The following is a 20,818-nucleotide window of genomic DNA, read 5'->3' as shown; positions in this document are numbered from 1 at the left end:
TTCAGTCACTCAATGTCTGAGTTTTTATCTAATGTAGACAAGGCAAGCACAGGGTGTACTGAGAATTGCTGAGTGATATCAATTAAGTCTAAAAGAGGAGCTATTCACATAGTCTCTTGTCCTCAAAGGGGACTGCACCAACAAAGACCTAGTGCAGAGAGTTGCATCTGTTTCTCAAAGATTTCTGCCAGCTTACACTGAAAAAAAAAAAACCTGCACATTGCACGCACACATACTTGGAACACAGTTTCACTTGCACTTATTATGTGTAATACATGGAGATGTTCTGCATTCTATTCTAGTCTGATTAAATTTCTCTCTTTCTCTTATGCTGGATTCAACTCACTATAAGTTTTGTAACTCGCCAGTTACTTTTGATAACACTTAAAATCACAGCTTTTAAGAACAGTGAAATTCAAAATGACTGGGAAAGAAAGTGGCCACAAAGGACTTGAGAAGTCAGTGGGCCGGACCAAAATTGGAAAGACCTCGTAGAGTTTCATCCCAAGGGCTGTGAGGGACCTTTGCTAGAATTAAGCACTCACATTTGATGTCAGTGCCACCATTCCTCCTCCTTCTGTCTCCTCCTTTACTCAAAGGCTCAGCTTCAACCCAGAGCATGGTGCCCCTCACTCAAGGTGCCCACAGCTGTGTACAAGTTGGGACTAGAGGCTTCTGGGCCAGCCCATCCTAGAACTGACCTTTTAAAGTGTGTCATAAAGTTAGTCATAGTTTCTGAAACTCTTCCTATTTTCCCAGGTCTATGAAGAGATTACTGCCAACAGGAGCCCATAAGCCTGGGCTGGAGTTGTAGGGTTTTGATTTTCCCCAGGACCTCAACTTCCAAAGGAAAAACCATAGTTTCCCAAACCATAGTTTTACTGAGTAACACTGGGAAATGCGCAGACTTCCAGGAGTCCTAGCATACTGCCCTCAGGCAATCTGTTTAATAGTCAACTCCTTTCCTGTAGGCACTTGAGGCTCCCAAACTCTCATAGAAGGCCTCATGATTAAGCTACTAGATCCTACTTGTTTCTTTGTGTCCTTTCAGCACCTAGAAAGAGTTAATGTCCTCTATTACACTGATTCTTAGTCTTGGCTGCACATTACACTCATCTTCTAAAATCCCAGTTTCAGCCAGGTATTATAGCACATGCCTGTAATCCCAGCTACTGAGGTGGCTGAGGCAGGAGGTTCATAAATTTGTGACACTGTCTCAAAAAACAAAAATTAAGGGCTAGCAATGTAGCTTGGTGATAGAGTGCCCCTGGGCTCAATACCAGTAAACACACACACACATCAAGGCTGTAATGTACACCAACAATATAGCACTTAAGATCAGGAAGCAGTGCTATTAAAGGTCCTTAGGTGATTTTTACATGCAACTCGACTTGGGAATTCCTGCTATTGTGTCTTGTTACAGCCAAAAGCCATGAGGAGGACACAGTTACCCTGAAAAGGTCACTATGAGTTTAGGTGTACCTAGAACCTGGGGTTGAAAAATCCCTGGGAACTGAGATTGTTAGACCGGTGTCGCGAGGAAGACTCTAAGGGCCTTGCTCTCATGTAAAAACAATGGGGTTTTTATTATTCCGTGTACACGGGGTCCTCCAAACAGGTGGAAACGGAGAACCCTGAGTTGGGGCAAGGCTGGTGTTTTTAAGGATGAAAACCGCAAAGTAAGCAAGCATTGTTACAGAAGCCAATCATAGCAGTTAGAGCAGAACAGTTGGTGATTTGTCCATTTGTGATTGGTCAGATCATGAGGGGCGACCAGTGGGTCAGAGTTGATTAACTGTCTTGTTTTGCACAGCTTATTTTTAGGTCACCTAGCTCCTGTGTGGCTTGGTTCTGACATACTTCCCAATCTTGATTAGCATAGTCAGCAGACTTTATCTCTGAGTTTCCTGACATAATTACCTTACTTTAGCACCACAACCTTTCTATTTGTAGAGGGCAACAATGGTTAACATATCAATTGGGTAAGATTTTACAATTCTTTACAGATGAGAGCATTGATTAACATATCAATCTTTTACCCAGGGGAAAAGGAAGACACACATTTACAGTTACAGGTATTACTATGATATAAACGAAGCTATTTCTGTGAAGAATGTACAATCTAATACAATCTGATGCAATTAACACAATTTGTGACGGGGCTACCAGATAGGGAAGACCCAGGATGTCAGGAGCTAGTACCTCAGGCCTTTGTTTTATGGCCTTTAGGAAGTTAAAACTTAACCTAGTTGGATTTGAAGGGAGAAGGGGAGGGGAAGCAGCAGATGGAACGAGCTTTCTTCGTCTCTTCATTCCCCCCCTTTTTTTTTTTTTTTTGTGGATGACCTCTAATCTTAGAGGTTTGTTGTAGCTAGGGGTTTATATTGGTGACGTATGACCATTAATTTGACCTGAGAGACTTGTCCCCTTATGAATTGGGTAATCCAGTTAATGAGGCAAGGGACAATGGCTAGGATTAGGATTAAGGTCACTAATGGTCTTATCAAGGGAAGGAGATAGGGGAGAATTCCGTTTTACATTTTTTAAAGGGGGCTCCCATACAAAGATCTTTAACAATTGTTTTTTTTTTTGCTTACAGGGGGACCAAAGCCGCCATGCAAGGTCGGCATCAATGTTATTAAAATCAAAACAAGCAAGCTAAAACAGTTCATGACCAGCATAATCTAACTATGCTTTAGTCAATTTTTAACTTTAAGGGTTATCAGTCTGTTGTGTAGTCCACTGAGTATGTCCCTCGTTGTCTGTTGTTTTCAGTGGCTTTACATGAGTGTAGTGAATCCGCGCAGTTTTTTCTGCTACCTTGATGGCAGTGGGGGTACTGAGCACCACGGTGAAAGGTCTTTCCCAGTGGGGTTCGAGGGAGTCATGGTGATGACATCGAACCAAGACTGGAGTCCTTGAGGCCTTGGTCTCTGAAGGCAGGTCCAAGTGTTTTTGTCTAAACAGCTGGTGGATCCAGGCCAACACAGGTTGGAGTGTCTGTAGGGACTTAAGATCTCGATTAGTAATTTTAGCTAATTTGTCTTCTGACAATCTTGGAACCAATGGCGGGGGCCTCCCAAACATGGCTTTAAAGGGGGAAATTTTGGAAACATATGGGGTATATCTAGCTCTTAACAGTGCAAAGGGAAGAAGGCTCATCCAATTATCGCCAGTTTTTGAAAACAGCTTAGCTAAAATGTCCTTGAGACTTTGGTTTATACGTTTTACTTGCCCTGAGCTTTGTGGCTGATAGGCACAGTGGAGTTTTAATTAATCTTTAATGTCTGGGCTAACTTTTGGGTGACTCGGGCTATGAAAGCCAGGCCATTATCGGACCCCATTGATAGTGGGAGGCCAAATCAAGGTATGATCTCATGCAATAGCTTTTTAACTACCACTAAGGCTGACTCAGACTTAGTAGGGAAAGCCTCTACCCAGCCAGTAAAAATGTTTATTAATACCAAGAGATAGCGGTGTCCCTGTAAATTAAGTTTTACCATGTCTATGAAGTCTATTTCCCAATGTTCTCCTGGAACAATTTCTTGATGTCGGGTGGTCTCCAACGCAGAGCTCTTGGCTGAGTTGACTAACAAGCACTGTGGGCATCTGGAGCTCGAAGAGGTGGTCAGTTTGTAGAGTTTTGGAATAAAATACTGAGTTCTGAACAATTCTGCAAGGTGAAACAGCTCCCACCCTAGTGCCTCCAGTAACAGTACTTGTTTATCAGGTAACTGGTATTAGCCCCTTGGGGTGGGAGACTTTATTCCAAGTTGAGATGTCAACTGTAGGTCTTTCTTTGTGTAGACTAGTTCTGACAATGTCAGAGGACTAGTATCAGAGCAGTTACTTTCTTGGTTGACCCCTCTGATGTGGTTGTTATTTTTTATCTCTGGTTGGGTGAGCCTTGTAAGGAATAGCAACCCATTGAGGCAGCCAGACAGCTGCCAGCAAATCTAGAATCTGTGGAGCATTTTTAGATGGCTTCCCCGTATATGTACAGTAGCAAAGGGATGTCTTCAGTAAAAAAAAATGTTTACCCTCTTTTCCGTGGCTAGTTTTAGCCTCTCAGTCAAAGCAACAAGCTCCGCCTTTTGGGCAGAAGTGCCAGACTCTACCCGCTTAACCCAGAGTACCTCCTTTTCAGCGGTCACTGTTGCCCCGGCCACTCGTTTGCCGTTTTGGATGAAGCTGCTTTCATCGAACAGTTGTCGGCATTTCCCAAAAGCTGGTCAGTAAGATCAGCCTGTAGGTTCTGCTGCAGTTCGAGGATGTCAGCGCACTCATGGAGAGAGGTGTCCTTTGTTCCTCCGGATCATCATCAGGCATAAGGGTGGCTGGGTTTAAAGCTGAAGAAGTCTTGAATATCATTAACTCTGGGTCTAGAAGCAGGGCTTGACAGTAGAATTCTGGCATTTGAGAGCCTTTTTTAGGAGGGGTTTTGATAAGAGTCTCTAAACTGTGAGAGGTTACCACAGAAATCACTTGCCCAAAGCGAGTTTTTTTGTCTCCTTAAGTAACATTGTCACAGTAGCTAGTATTCTTAGGCAGGGGGCCATACTCCTGTTACTGGATCAAGTCTTTTGGAGAGGTAGGCTATAGGCCTCTTTCAAGGGCCAATGTCCTGAGTTAGGACTCTTTTGGCAATGTCCCTGAGTTTATCTATGAACAAGATGAAAGGCTTGGTAACGTCAGGGAGTCCCAGGGCTGGGGCCTCTGTCAAGGCCCGCTTGAGCTGTTGGAAGGCCTGTTTACATTTATCAGTCCAGTTCAGCGAATTTTGAGTTTCTCCCTTATGGGAGTCAGTCATATAGAGGCAAGCTTTTCAGTAAAATTTAGCCTACAGTATCCAACTGCCCCCAGAAACTCTCGTCTGTTTTTTAAAAGTTTTTTTTTCATAGAGCAATTTTAACACCTTGGCTATCTTTTTGTAAATTTTTTAGTTCTCAAAAGACCTTTTTGTGCTATCTCTATTAACTGGCTGAGGGGCATTTTCTTAAACCTCTCAAACCTTTGTAATTTTTGTCTAACATGTGGGGCCGACTGAGTTACAAAGAGAACAACTGGCAATATTGGGAAACCTCCTTACCTCTGGATGTCCAGTCAGGGTAGCACAAAAGGAGAACATGGTTTTGGCATTCCGGATCAGAGAGCCGGCTTCATCTGGATGGCACACTGATTTTTTGTCCAAGGGTGTCACGTGACAGGCCATTATTTTATTAAAATTATATTCTTAACAAAAAGGGCTTTTTCATAGGTAACAAAATTGTGCTGTATAATCTCCCAGATGTTCACAGCACATGTAAGAACTTGTATCTTATTTTTAATATCACCTATAATCTCATTTTAATGAAAACATTTTGCAGCAAAGTACAATCTTATGAATACTTTTACCAAAACTGATCTAATACTGTCAAATTCTGAACACATTTACTTCTTGTCAAACCTGTTATTTGTAGTACTATAAATTAAGACAAATAAAATTCACATCCTCTTGAGCCTTCTACAACTTACAATAATACCTCTCAAACTAAGCTTTAATCTTTTTCCACATTCTGGCATAGCCAGACACCTTTACTTGAAGACCACTCTCTTTGTCCCTCTTTTTACTATTACCAGTCAATTACCTTTTCTCTCACTTCTCAGACAACATCAAAACTCTCAACAAAACCCTTGAAGTCACCTTTTAGTAGTCCAAAACATACTTATTTTATGTCTTTTTACCACATAAAAATGCTGTATTTTAAAAACAAAACTGTAACCTTTTAACTGGCTCAAATATAGTACCGCCTGGTTTTTACTTGGCAAAGTTGACATGACTCTTAACAACCATAGATATACATATATATGTGCACATGTTTACATTTTCACCAGAGAGAAAAAAATACTCCTTTTAAAAGGCATGCCGAGGTTGCAAGCAATCAATTGAAGTCTTACATATTAAACAAGGCACCACAACATTAAAGACACAAACAAAGGGAGCTTCTTGCACAGTTTGGTCAGCTAAAGGAAATAATTTTTCTTATCATGAACCTTGAATCTAATAAGCCATATGGATCCTGCAACAGAAATGGGCAACAAGCCCCTAAGTTAGTAACAAGTTTAAACAGGCAACCAAGGAGAGGGCGGAGGAAGGAAGGGTTTTACCCACGGTGGGGGCTCCTCCCTGAGGTCCTGCCATACCAAGATGTAGGCGATCCAGTCGGGGTGGCTCTCTCATCCAGGGCGGAAGATGATGTTCTTAACTGCTAAGATGAGGGGAAGGTGGAAAGTCCCCTCCGGTGGCCAATCCACGGAGAATGTGGGCCACTCAGACGAGCAGAAAGTCTGCCATTTACTTTTTTTAACCTGAAAGGAGAGATTGTGAGCCCTCTCTCGAACCTCCGACCAATGGTCGAGGGTGAGGGACAATGGGGACGATGTCGTTTGTCCCATGGTGTTCTGAAGACAAAGAGTGGTTAGCGTACGCGCGACACAACAAATAACCGATCACAACAGTCACAACACACAGGACAAACAGGCCGGCCACCTCACTCTCACGCATTAGTTTCACATCAAACGAGTCACCTTAGGGGGTGCCTCCAGATTGGCCCGGACGGACCACAGATTGGGAATGAAATTCCCCAGATTGGCCCAGACGGACCACAGATTGGGAATGAAATTCCCCAGATTGGCCCAGACGGACCACAGATTGGGAATGAAATTCCCCAGATCGATAGGAAAATCCTATCGCAGACGGTGAGTCACGGAAAACCGTGTGGGGCGTCCCCCGATCACCCAAGAACAGAATTTGCCCGTGAAGTAGAGCCGGAGTTCGGCCTGGGGCGAAAGGAAATGGCGGATCGATCCAAAATGAAAGTAAACAAAAACTGGCCGTACTACTTACCCCAGAGAGGTGCCGTTGGGGTCTCCCTCTGCGAGGAGGTCTCTTCTCAGTTTGATCTCGCTAGGGCCTCCAAAATGTTAGACCGGTGTCTCGAGGAAGACTCTAAGGGCCTCGCTCTCATGTAAAAACAATGGGGTTTTTATTATTCCGTGTACACGGGGTCCTCCAAACAGGTGGAAACGGAGAACCCTGAGTTGGGGCAAGGCTGGTGTTTTTAAGGATGAAAACCGCAAAGTAAGCAAGCATTGTTACAGAAGCCAATCATAGCAGTTAGAGCAGAACAGTTGGTGATTTGTCCATTTGTGATTGGTCAGATCATGAGGGGCGACCAGTGGGTCAGAGTTGATTAACTGTCTTGTTTTGCACAGCTTATTTTTAGGTCACCTAGCTCCTGTGTGGCTTGGTTCTGACATACTTCCCAATCTTGATTAGCATAGTCAGCAGACTTTATCTCTGAGTTTCCTGACATAATTACCTTACTTTAGCACCACAACCTTTCTATTTGTAGAGGGCAACAATGGTTAACATATCAATTGGGTAAGATTTTACAATTCTTTACAGATGAGAGCATTGATTAACATATCAATCTTTTACCCAGGGGAAAAGGAAGACACACATTTACAGTTACAGGTATTACTATGATATAAACGAAGCTATTTCTGTGAAGAATGTACAATCTAATACAATCTGATGCAATTAACACAATTTGTGACGGGGCTACCAGATAGGGAAGACCCAGGATGTCAGGAGCTAGTACCTCAGGCCTTTGTTTTATGGCCTTTAGGAAGTTAAAACTTAACCTAGTTGGATTTGAAGGGAGAAGGGGAGGGGAAGCAGCAGATGGAACGAGCTTTCTTCGTCTCTTCAAGATGAGCTGGTTCACCTGACTAGTTTACCAAGCTGTTACTGTTACCAAACTTTTTCCTTGACAATCACATAACATGGAACTCTACCTCAGGTGATGCCTTAATTTATGTTGCAGTCTAGTTTGAACAATAGCTATTTCTGATAAGAAACCTTGGAAATATTATTGGGTTAAAAATATCTGACAGAAACCGGGAGTGATGGAGCATGCCTGTAATTCCAGCACTTGGGAGGTTGAGGCAGAAGGATCGTTGCAAGTTCAAGACGAGCATAAACTACAAAGTGAGATCAAGGCCAGCCGGAACTGCATAGCAAGACCCTGTCTCAAAAAGACAAAAAAAAGACAGAATTTAACCATTTCTCTCCACTTAAACTTGAAATAAATATGTATCATAAGGATATTGGATGGTTCATTCTATGTGTCACCTTGATTGGGCTAAGGGATGTCCAGATAGCCAGTAAAACATCATTTCTGGAAACATTGTTTCTGGATGCATGACATTTGTGGAACAAATCAGCATTTAAATTCATAGGTTCACTAAAGAAGGTCTTCCCTCACCAATGCAAAAGGACATCATCCAGTCCTTCAAAGATCTTAGTAGAACAGAGAGGTGAAAGAAGGGTAAATGTGCCTTCTGCTTGAGCTGAGCTATCCATCCTCTCCTGCCCTTTGACAGTGGCTCTCCTGCTCCTTGGGTTTTTACTCCAGTGGCTCCCTGGTTCCCTGGCCTTAACATCTGAACTGGGCTATATTACCCACTTCCCTGGACCTCCAGTTTGTGGACAACAGATTTTTGAGACTTCTGTCTCTCTAATTACATGAGCTAATCCTTTACAATAAATCTCTCTATACTTCTATCTGTACCCTATTATTTCTCTTGGAACTCTCAATGCAGGTAGTTCCATATGTGTATCAGTAAAGTTCAGTTACAGAAGCAGAACCACTAGGAAATGCATATACTTAAAGAGATCTGTTACAGGAAATTGGCTTCACACAATGGCGGGAGCTCGTTGAGCAATGACTGAAAGGCTGAAGTGTCTCTTGAATGCTGAAGAATAAAGTCTACAGGTGAACAGATAGGAAAAGAAGATCACAAGCAGCCTGGAACCCCCAACATGAACTGGAACCTCGTGAGGAATGAAGCCAAGTCAGTTCTTTTTGTCTCTGACATTTGAGAATGAGGGTATCTTGTAGAACTTAAGGTCCTCTGTCACAGAGGTAGACTCACACGCTAATATATCTGACCCAATAAAGGCAAGGAAGAGTCAAAGGAAGGTAGAAAAATTGTAGTCCAGCCACTGCTTTAAGGCGAGAAGGACATGCAAATTAGCAGCAACATGTGCAAGCTACAAAATAATGCTGTTTTCTTCCCTCCAAGTCTTTCAAGAATCTCTCTTTTAGCCTGTCTGAGCAAGAACATTCAAGAAAAAGAATACTGGTAAATGCGATTTGGCCTAGCCAAGCCAACATACAACAAACGCATGACAACATGCCATAGTGAGAAATTATTTGATTTTAAAAACTTGCCCATTTACACCACATAAAAAAAAAGATTCAGTAATTGGTAGAATATGGAGAAGCAAAATATTGATCAAAAGAGATCTAAGCACTGTTGTCTACAGATATATCAAGACAGAGGAGAGAAAAGCAAAGCTATTTGGGTTCTAAGGTCATCTACTGTTTTCCTGACATGAATCTGAATCCAGAACTCCCTGATTCTTTCTTCCCTCAGTTGGATCTAACTTACTCCATTGTCAAGGGATGATTACAGAAATTAGGAAAGCAAACCACAAAATCTCCCTTTGACGTAAATCCTCAACATCAAGTAAAAAGTAGTGCTAATTGAAGTTTCAGTCTCTGGTCATCATCTTTGAATGTTGCATTATACTTGCTTTTTTCCTTTGTGCAGATTGCCCAACACGTAGCAAGGCTTTCTGAAAACAAGGCTTACCCCACAGATTCCTATGAAGTGAACACACTGATTGCTAAATAAGCTTGGAACTCTGAAGGCTCTCATGCACTGAACACATCCGAAAGGTTTGTCCACAGTGTCACTCTTCACGTATCTTACTAAGAGCTGAGCTAGGACTAAAGGCCCTCCCATTTCACACTCAAAGACTTTCTCCCCAGTTGAATTCTCCAATTTTTATAAAAAGCTAAAACTTCAAAGGTATTTTACTGCACTGATTTTATTCATATTTCTCATTTGTATGGATTTCCAGGTGACCAATAAGATATGAACTACAGTTGAAGGTTTTTTATGTCTTTACCTTCATAGGACTTTACTCTTGTGAATTTCTTGACACTAAATACAGTTGGTTCATCTACTTAATTCTTTCCATGATTCTGATCATAAACCAAATTGCATGAGAACTAAATCAAATTCAATGGTTAGGTTTAACACTGACTTTCTGGGAAAATTTGATTTGGTTCTCATCTAATTCAGTGTCTGACCAGAATCATGAATTAAGTTTATGAAATAAGACATCTATGATAGTTGAGGTGGGAATTCCAACTCAAGGCCTTCTCACATATGACACAAGTGTAGGGTCTCTCTTCAGTGTGAAGTTTATGATGCTTTTTGCGGTTTTTGTTTTGTTTTTTTGAGGCAAGGTTTTTTCTATGTAGTTCAGGATGACTTGAAACTCACTATGTAGCCCAAGCTAGCCTTGAACTCACAGCAATCCTCTTGCTTCAGCCTCTTGAGTACTAAGATACAGGTGTGTGCTATCATGAGAAGATCAATGATGCTTTTCATGCCTACTAAAAGACTTCCCACACTCATTACAGTTTGATGGCATCTACTTTCTGGTGTTCAATAAGCCATGAATTTCAGCTGCAAGTTTTTGTATAGTTACTGCATTTATCTGGTCTCTATGTGGTGTGAATTCACTGATGTCCTATTAGATTAAAGCACTAGATAAAAGTCTTTCTTGGTTACATTCATAGAGTTCCTCCCTTGTGTGGATTCTCTGAGTTTGAATAAGATTTAAATTCCAGGGGCTGGGGATTTAGCTCAGTGGCATAATCGCCTGCCTTCCAAGCAGGCAGTCGTGAGTTCGATCCCTGGTACCAATAAAAACGAAAAAGACAAAAAAACAAAAAGATTTAAATTCCAACCAAAAACTATTCCACATGTGCTGCACATATAAATCATCTCTTTTGTATGAATTATCTGGGACTAAATAAGATGCAAGCTGATACAGTTGTGTCTATATCTCCCCAAACCCTCATTCAGTCATGGCAGGATGGACTTTTCAGAGGTGGCTGAATCTAGAATGTGATTGATTCATGGTTCAATGCTGGGATTAAAGTGTGAGTGCTACACTCACAATATATTGGAAATATTTCTCTCTACCCTCATGCTTCATCAGAGCCTCACAGTTTTCACTGTGTCTAACAGATTCATATGAGGTCTGAGTGTGTCTGTGTTCGTGAATGTGTTAGCATCCATGTGTACAGAAGCTCTCAGTAGTAGTGAAGAAGGTGTTGGTTCATGTAAAGGGCACCTTCCTTGGTCTTCCGTATACTGTTCATGCAGCCAGGAGTCACAAGGACAAAACTGCTAGAATAAATGTATTTCCTTTCCGTTTGTCTGTTTTACACACACAGTCCCTTGAAATCAACTGTAATAGTAACTTTTTTGTTGTTTTTTTAAGACAGGGTCTCACTCTGTAGTTGAACTCACTATGTAGCTTCAGCTGGCCTCAAATGTACAGTGATCATCCTACTTCGGCCTTCCAAATGTTAGGATGGCAGGCCTGCATGACCATGGCTGGTTTTTAGTCACTTATTACTGGTATAAAATAGCCAGCATGCGTAACTTAAAGGACGAGACAATTATTTTGGCTCACAGGTTTATCTATGGTCAGCTGTCTCCAAGGCAGAAATAGCATGGCACTAAGGCATAGTGGATAAAGGGTTCTGAGCCCATGCAAGCCAGGAAGCAAAGAGGGAAGGAACCAGTGAGGGAGATATATACATTTCCAGGTCCTGTTCCCAGTGACCTACCTCTTCTGATGAGTCCTTACCTCCTTACAGCACATTCAGCTACAGAGTAACCCCATGATCCAGTCACCTTATGCAGGAGTCCAGGAGTTTGGAGCCAATCTGGAAAACACAATGATCCATATTTCTTTCTCTGTATCTCTGTCTCTGTATCTCTGTTTCTCTCCTCTCCCTACCTCCCCTCCATCCTTCCCTCTCTCTTGTCTCTGTTTCTGTCTCTCTCTCACACTTTCATGTCTCTCTATAATGACTGATACATGAGAAGTATAGAAGCTTAACTAAGTAATTCAACAGTTCTACATCCTAGAGGGTAGAGGACATGCCCTTATCACTATAAGATGTTGGTTCATGTGTCAATTTGAGAAGTTTAGAAGTTTAAGTAAGTGATCCAGCTGGGGGCCAGGGTCCTCACTTTGTAAACATCCTCATTCTGTGCAAGAGGGAACAGAGATGTTGTGAGTGCTATACCCCCCCCCAAAACAGATAGCCTGCATACAATGTAAGGGGGTAAAACTAGCCTGCTCTTCCCTCTTTTAATCTTCTTGTTTTTTCTGTCTTTAGTTTCCTTGAATTGTTGCCCCTCACAATACCGCCTTGCCTTGGAGCCAATTAATTAAAGACTGAAAACTCCATGAACTGTGAGCTAAATAAACCTTTCCTTCTTTAATTTTGGGTATCAGGTATATTGTCCCAGCAAAGAGAGACAAGTAACTAAGACAGAATTTTGGTATCAGAGAAATGGGGCAGTTGCTGTGACTATACCTGACCATATGATTCAAGAACCTTTGGGAATGGCTCATGGGAAATTTTGGAAAGGTTAGGAGATGTCACCTGCTAAACTAGTGCTGGAACTTCTTAGGCTGTTCTGTATGGGCGATTCTGGCCAGAGCTAAGAAGACTAGAAAAGATAGTAAAGACAAAGCTCAGGAGGTTTCTGCTGTGAAGGACTGCATTGACTGCTAGACTCCAGAGAATGTGTACTATGCCTTGGCAGAAAGTTTGTCTGCATTTTGCTCATGTCCAGGGACTTTGCCGAAGACTTTGATTAAGGGTATCAGACTAATTATTCCAAAAGAAGAAATTTGAAGGCAGTCAAATGTTGGGCTGATGGCATGGCTATTGTTGGGACTTTTAGCCAGGTTTATGTTGATAATCAAGAACAAAGAGCCCAGCAGAATGATTCAAAATGTTGTGAGTTTGCCCAGAAAGGAAGCTCTAGTAAAGCCATGGACTGAAAAGATGGAGCTCTCTGTTGCTAAGAAGGAATAGAATATAATGGATGACCTGAAGGCATCACAAGAAGCAGCAGATCTCCAACCTTAGTAGCCTCAAAACTGCAAAACTGAGACTTTGCTTTGAGGAGAAATTAGCATAACACATGTTGCAGAATGGCAACAGCTTCACCATATTCCAGAATGGTGACAGCATGGAAAGTTTGCTCCTCAGAATTGGATTCAGGGTGCCCAGTGATGCAGACACTTGACACCTCCAGCCAAGTGAAAGAAGAGCCTGCCTACTGCTCCAGCTGGCAGCAGACCTTAGCATCATCCACATGGTGCTGGTTTTAGGCACATGCAGAATGCAAGAGTTGTGGGGTTAAGAAGACTTCCACTGAAAATTCAGAAGGCCCAGGATGCCAGGCAGTGTGCCCTTGTGAGGACAAGATGTGAAGCTGTGACTATGAAGCCAAAGGTGCAGTGGAGATCCCATAAGTTGGGAAAAGCCAGAAATGTGTATCATCTGAGGAAATCTGCAAGGAGTGAGCAAAGTCCAAGAGAGAAGCCATGAGAGTTACAACCATCAGTACTGTAGGGGTAGATCCACTCAAGCCTTGTAGAGTCACAACTTGTCACATATTGCCTTAGATGCTGAAAATGATATATAGGACCTAATGTTTGCTCTGCTGGATTTTGAACTTGCTTTAGTCCCAAAGCTTTGTATTCTCCTTTTTGTAACTTTTGGAGTGAAAATATTTATTTTGTGCCATTGAATGTTGGAAATGTTTAACTTTTCATTTGTACAGTGGCTTGCAGCTAAGAGTTTGCTTTATATCTCAGAGGAGGCTTGGGACTTAGATTTTCAGCAATGTTGAAATTGTTAGGACTTTGGAAATTCTTAGATACGGACTAAATGCCTTTTACAAAAAGGGGTGTGCATGAGTCTTTTGGGGACTAAGAGCAAAATTTTATGGTTTTAATGTAATATAATATTGAAAGACTTAATATTGGTTCTTAAGGATTGTGAAACCTGTATTATTATGTTCAGTTTGTGAAATAAGAATAACCAAGTGTCTGTATCTGGAAACCGATTTAAAGAAATATGGTTGCCAAGTGACAAGGGGTGGGTTGTAATGGTTGATATGCTGTGTCAATTTGAAAAGTCTAGAATCTTAACTAAGTAACACAGTAGTTTTGCATCCAAGGGACAAAATACATGCCTTTACCATTCTAAGATATTGTTCATTGTGTCAATCTGAGTTTAGAAGTTTCAGTAAGTGACTCTACAGACGGCCAGGGTTCGTCCTTTGTAAACAAGCTCATCTTGTGCAAGAGGAGAGCGCAGAGATGTGAGTGCTACACTCACCCAAGATGGGTAGACAATATAAGGGAGCAAATAGGCTTGTTCTTCCCCCTTTTGGTCTTCTTGCTTTTTTGCAGTCTTCTGCCACCTTGAACTGCTGCCCTTGTGCCATACCACCTTGCTTTGGAGCCAGTCAACTAAGGACTGAAACCTTCACAAACTGTGAGTGAAAGAAACCTTTTCTTCTTTGACTTTGGGTGCCCAGTATTTTTATCTCAGCAACAAGAGAAAAGTAACTGAGACACTCCCCTCCCCACTTCTTTCTCCATGTCTCTGTGCCTCTATCTGTCTTTTGTGCTACTGGACATTGAATCCAGGACCTTCACATAGAACTACATTCCCAGTCCTTTTTATTTTTGAGATAGTCTCATTAAATCGCCCAGGCAGGACTCAAACTTGTGATCCTCCTGCCTCAAGCAGCCAAGCCTTGAGATTATAAATATATACAAGTTTAAGTATATACTGATCTCTTACAAAAAGACAAACCTGTGCTTCATCTATGGAAGATACAACAGAAAAATATCTCCTGCTTACTTTAATACATTTCTCCTCTCAATTTGTACTTTTTTAATAGGGTCTGCTATGTAGTTCAGTCTGAACTTAAATTCACTGTGTAAACCAGGTTGGTCTTGAACTCACAGTAATCCTACTGCCTCAGTGTTCAGACTGCTGGGATTACATATGGACACAGTCATGCCTGGCAATATTTACATGTCAAATGTAATTTAAATTGGACAAGTTGTTTTTCAGTGATATTACAGAGAGGCATCTTTCTGCTTAGAGGGATCTTTCTGGAAGAAAGGGATACTCAGGATATCCAAATTGGAATTTCCATTAGCAATTGGAAACTAAAATATGCACAGCCCTGATTTCATTAGACAACAATCATGGTCTTCAAGGAATTTCATAATTGTCTGCGACACCTCATCATGGAGTCATATTTGAACTTGTTGCTTGGGACAAATATGGCATCATTTTTACACAGTCAGTTTGGATACTGATTCAACATTTTTAAATTAAGTTTATCAGCACATTATAGGGATACATAATGATCACATTATCATACGGAATTTGTACTTATACATGATATATCTTGATTCATCTTTTTCCCCATTTCCCTACCTCATTTCAACCCCTCTTCCCCTCCTTATTTAAAAACATTTGTTTCCATTTTTTCCTTTTTCTCATTTTTTCTCTTCAATTCCATCCTTGTCCCCACCTCCTTATCTTTTTCCCTTCCCCATTTGAACAGTTTCTTCCTATTTCACAATATCTATTATATGTTTGTCTTTATTTAGACTTTCAGTTTTTCATACCAGAGAAACTATGTGGTATTAACATGTGTGTCCAATCTATTTCACTATTTCTCAAGGTACATTTGTTTACCTAGAAATTTCTCAATGTTATCCTTTTTATGACTGAGTAATACTCCACTTTATAAAAGAACCACATTTTCTTTATCCATTCATTGGATAATGGATATTTGGGTTGTTTCCAGATAGCTATTATAAACTGTGCCACTATAAAAATGTGGGTGCATATACTGCTCAGATGTGATGTTTTAATTCAGGAAGATGCCAAGAAGAGGAATAGCTCAATCTTATGGAACCTCTAGTTTTAGTTTTATGAGGCATCCCCACTCTGATTTGCATGGCGGTTGCACCAGTCTACACTCCCACCAATAATGGAGATTTCTTTTTTCCCTAAAGCCCTGCCAGCATTTGTTATTGGTTGATTTCTTTCTTTTTACAAGTCCATTTTATTTCAAGTAGAAAAACAAAAAGAAGAAAAACTAAAACAAAATTACAACACACATCAATTGGGCACAACAATGGTACATATATTGTACATTGCATCCCCAAATCACTCACCCAGAGTACAAGATATCTGCATTCTATTGTCCAAACAATATGAGCACAAGTGTTTTTCTTCAGAATGCAAGAGAAATCAGTAGCATAACTACCTTAACTATTTTTACATACATATACACATGTTGCTTCTTTCGGCTTAACATACTAATGAAACAATGTGATGATTACACGTGTGTCTTATTTACTTCACTAATAAGTATGGTCTCAAGTTGTATCCATTTACCTATAAAGTTTATTCTTCTTTATGGCTGAGTAGTACTCCATTGTATAAAAATACCACTTTTTTTATCCATTCCTCAGTCAATGGGAATTTAGGTTATTTCCAAGATCTGGCTATTACAAATTGTGCTGCTGTAAACATGAGTGCACACATATCACTGTGATATGATGTTTTTAATCCTGGGAAGATACCCAGAAGGGAATAACTGGTTTGAATGGGACCTCTAGCATAGTTTTTTGAGGAATCTCTACACAGATTTTCACAGTGGTTGCACCAGTTGTCATTGCCACAGTGGAGAAGGGTTCCTTTTCCCCTAAAACCTCTCCATCACTTGTTATTCCTTGATTTCTTGATAATAGGCCATTCTTTCTGGGGTGAGGTGAAATCTCAGTATTGTTTTAATTTGTATCTCTCTAATGATTAGTGATGTTGAACATTTTTTTCACATATTTATTTGAGGTTCATATTTCTTCGCCTGAGAAGTGTGCATTCATCTCAGATGCCCATTTTTGAACTGGGTCTTTAAATCTGGGAGAACTGATATTTTTGAATTCTTATATGTTCTTCATAACTATCCTTTGAGGAACAACTGGCAAACATTTTCTCCCACGTTGTGGGTTGTCTCTTCACTCTGTTGATGATTTCTCTTGCTGTGCAAAAACTTTTCAATAGGGTGGGATCCCAGCTGTTGATTCTTTGTGATAGTTCCTGTGCAATTAGGGTTTTGTTCATAAAATCTTTGCTTACACCAATATATATTTGAGGGTCTATCTTCCAGCAGATTTAATGTTTCTGTTTTAATATTTTTGCTCCATTCCAATTTCAGCTTGGTACATGGTGAAAAATATGGGTCCAGTTTTAACCATCAGCAGGTGGAGAGCCAGTTTTTCCAGTAAGATGCTATCTTTCATCCAGTGACTGTGTTTGGCACCTTTTCAAAGATAAGGTGGTTTCGTATGTTTGCAGTTGTTTCTTCATCTTCTAATCTGTTCCACTGATCTTTGGGTTTTTTCCCCCAGTACCACACTGTTTTTATCTCAGTAGCCTTATAGTATAATTTCAAGTCAGGGATTGTGATACCTCCAGACTCGTCTTTGTTGCCCAGGATTTCCTTTGCTATTCTAGGTCTCTTCTGGCTCCAGATGAATTCTCAGACTTTTTTCTATAATACTATGAGATATGCTATTAGAATTTTGATTAGAATTGCATTGAATCTGTATAACAGTTTTGGAAGTATGGCCATTTTCACTATATTGGTTCTTCCTATCCAAGAGCATGGGTATCTCTCCATTTTCTAATATCCTCTTTTTTTAGAGTACTTTTTTCTTTTTTCAGAGTACTTTAGTTTTCAATGTAGAGGTCTTTTACATCCTTTATTAGATTGATTCCTAGGTATTTCAATTTTTTTTTGGATGTTATTGCAAAATATACTGTTTCCCTGATTTCTTTCTTAGTGAGTTAGTTATTGGTGTACAGGAAGGCTATGGATTTTTAAGTGTTGACTTTGTAACCAATTATGTTACTGAATTTGTTAAATTTAGTGGCCCGTTTTTGGGGTCTTCTAGGAAGGGTATAATGTCATCTGCAAATAATGATAGTTTAACTTCTTCCTTTTCTATCTTTATACCTTTTATTTCTTTCTTTAGTCTAATCACTCTAGCTAATTTTCCCAGGACTATGTTGGATAAAAGTGGAGAGAGTGGACAGCCTTGTTCCTAGTTTTAGAATTGTTCCTAATTTTAGAATTGTTCCTAATTGTTCCTAATTTTAGAAAGTTTTCAGTTTTTATCCATTTAGTATGATGTTGGATGTTGGTTTATCATAGATGGCTTTTATCAGATGAGATAAAGATCACCTACTCTAATTTTCTCTAGAGTTTTTATCATGAATGGGTGCTAGACTTTGTCAAAAGCTTTTTCTACATCTATTGAGATGATCATATGATTTTTGTCCTTTGCTCTGTTAATATGTATATTATGTTTATGGATTTATGTATGTTGAACCATCGTTCTATCCCTGGGATGAATCCCACTTGATCATGATGTACAATGTCTTATTGACTATTTGCTGCAGTATGTTTGTATTTCATTGATGATTTTTGTATCAATGTTCACTAGGGAAACTGGCCTGTAATTGTCATTCTTAGTTGGATCCATCTCTGGTTTTGATATCAGGGTAATGCTTGCTTCCAGGAATGAATTTGGAAGTATTGCTTCCCTTTCTACTTCATTAAAGTTTTAAAAGTAGTAGTATTATGTCTTCACTAAATTTATTGAATTCAGCAGTGAATCCAGCAGGGCCTAGGCTTTTCTTTGTTTATGGGTTTTTAATTCCATCTTCAATTTCATTGATTGATGTTGACTTGGAATTTTTATATCTTTTTAACTTTGGTAATACATATATATCTGTGCTTTGGTAATTCATATGAATCTGTGTATTTCTTTGGTATTTTCCATCTTATTAGACTACAAGTTCTCAAAGTAGGTAGAGATGATCTAAATTTCTGCAGGATCTATTGTGATTTCACCTTTTTCATTCATAATTGCGTGGGTTTGATTCTATTCTTTCCTTTAAAAAAAAAAAGATTGGCTAAGAATTTGTCAATTTTACTTAATCTTTCAATGAACCAATTCTTCTTCAATTCACTGATTCTTTGTATTGTTTTCTTAGTCTCCATTGCATTAATAGTAGCTCTATATAATTTCCTCCCTCATCTGAGTTTTGTGCTTTACCTGCTTTGCTTTTTCTAGAACCTTAAGGCTCAACATTAAGTTGTTTATTTGAGCTCACTCTGTTTTCCTGATATGGATATTTAATGCTGTAAATTTCCCTCATAAGGCTGTTTACTATGTGTCACATAAGCTCCAGGGCATTTCATTGGCATTATTGTTTTATTGTAGAAACTGTCTGATTTCTTCTTTAATTTCACCTGTGACTCACTGATTGTTCAGGAGGGTGTTATTTAATTTCCATGTATTTATGAAGTTTTTATGCTTTCTTTTGCCACTGATTTCCAATTATCTTGTACTATGGTCTGATACTAAGCATGGCATAATGTCAGTTCCTTTGCATTTACGTAAGCATGTTCTGTGATCTACTATGTGACCTATTTTGGAGAACATTCTGTGTGTAGCTGAGAAAAATATGTATTCTGATGTTGTGGGGTGGAACACTCTATAGACATCTACTAGGGCACTCATTCAAAAGTTTGACTCCGTTCTAATATTTCATGGTTGATTTCATGTCTAGTTGATCTGTTTGTGATAGTGGGATATTGAGATCTCCCAATACAGTTGTGTTAGTGCTTATTTTTAGTTCCATGAATATTTGTTTTATATAGTTGGGTACACTGGTATATGTTGCATATATATTTATGATTATCATCTTTTCCACTTTGATTGTTCCCTTTACAAGGATATAGTGACCTTCTTTGTCACTTAATCAGTGTTGGCTTCAAATTCACTTTGTCAGGGGCTGGAGATTTAGCTCAGCGGCATAAGCACCTGCCTTGCAAGCAGGCAGTCATGAGTTCGATCCCTGATACCGATAAAAATGAAAAATACCAAAAAAATCACTTTGTCTGCAAATACAGTAGCTACCCCTGCTTTTCTTCAGGTTCTTGTCACGTAGGGTATTTGACTTTCAGTCTGTGAATTTATTTTTTAATTAAATGTGTTCCTTGTATGCAGCATATTACTGGATCTTGCTTCTTGGCCCATTCTGTCACCCTGTTTCTTTTGATTGGTGAATTGAAACCACTAACCTTGACAGTTATACCTGATATGTATTTGCTTATCTTGATCATGTTATTTTCCTGTTGTTGGCTCCCTTCCCCATCCCCTGTTTGTTTGCCTTGCCTGGCAGATTCATTCTGTTGGAGTTCATGGAGTTCTGGTCCTTGTGTTTGCTTTCTAGAATGTCCTTCAGAACATTTTGGAGTTCTGGTTTGGTGTTCATGAATTTCCTAAAGTGTTCTTTATCATGGAAGTATCTTATTTATCTATCAATGTTTAAAGATAATTTTATAGGGTAGATCAATCTAGGTTGGAGGTTGTTTTCTTTTAGAGCCTGAAATACTTTTCTCCAAGCTCTCCTGAACTTGAGGGTTTGTGTTGAGATTTGTGCTGTAATTCTGATGGGTTTCCCTTTATAAATGATGTTTGTCTAACAGCTTTTAATACTGTTTTTGTGTTGAGTTTCTGTAATCTTGACTATTACATGTTGTAGTTTTTCTTTTTTTAAACATAGCTAATTGGAGTTCTGCATGCCTCATTTATCTGAATGTCAAATTCTTTTTCTCTGCCAGGAAGATTTTTTGCCATGACATCTGTGAACAGGTTTTATATCATTTGTGCTATCTCCTGCTTTTTCATTGACTCCAGTCAATC

At 39.7% G+C, this 20,818-nt stretch overlaps 1 protein-coding gene across 2 annotated transcripts in view; it reads right to left on the bottom strand.

Annotated features, from left to right (window-relative positions):
• Nucleotides 1-1,562: 1,562 nt before the first annotated feature.
• Zkscan5 (zinc finger with KRAB and SCAN domains 5) overlaps nt 1,563-20,818 on the bottom strand; it is a 76,587-nt gene continuing 57,331 nt past the window's right edge. Inside the window, exons 8-9 of one of the 2 annotated variants that reach the window (XM_063234177.1) lie at nt 11,783-11,861; nt 1,563-8,069 (exon numbers count right to left, since the gene is read on the bottom strand). The gene's annotated coding sequence lies outside the window, so the exon portion shown is untranslated. Of the gene's footprint in view, nt 11,862-20,818 lie in introns of both variants that reach the window. The other variant, XM_013152581.3, reaches the window with a different exon arrangement.

The sequence above is a fragment of the Cavia porcellus genome, unplaced genomic scaffold (genome assembly GCF_034190915.1).
Source record: "Cavia porcellus strain 051 isolate PalLab524CR breed Dunkin Hartley unplaced genomic scaffold, mCavPor4.1 scaffold_23, whole genome shotgun sequence".
Classification (NCBI taxonomy): domain Eukaryota; kingdom Metazoa; phylum Chordata; class Mammalia; order Rodentia; family Caviidae; genus Cavia; species Cavia porcellus.
The sequence above is the reverse complement of the archived record's forward strand: the minus strand, read 5'-3'. Positions and strand labels throughout refer to the sequence as shown.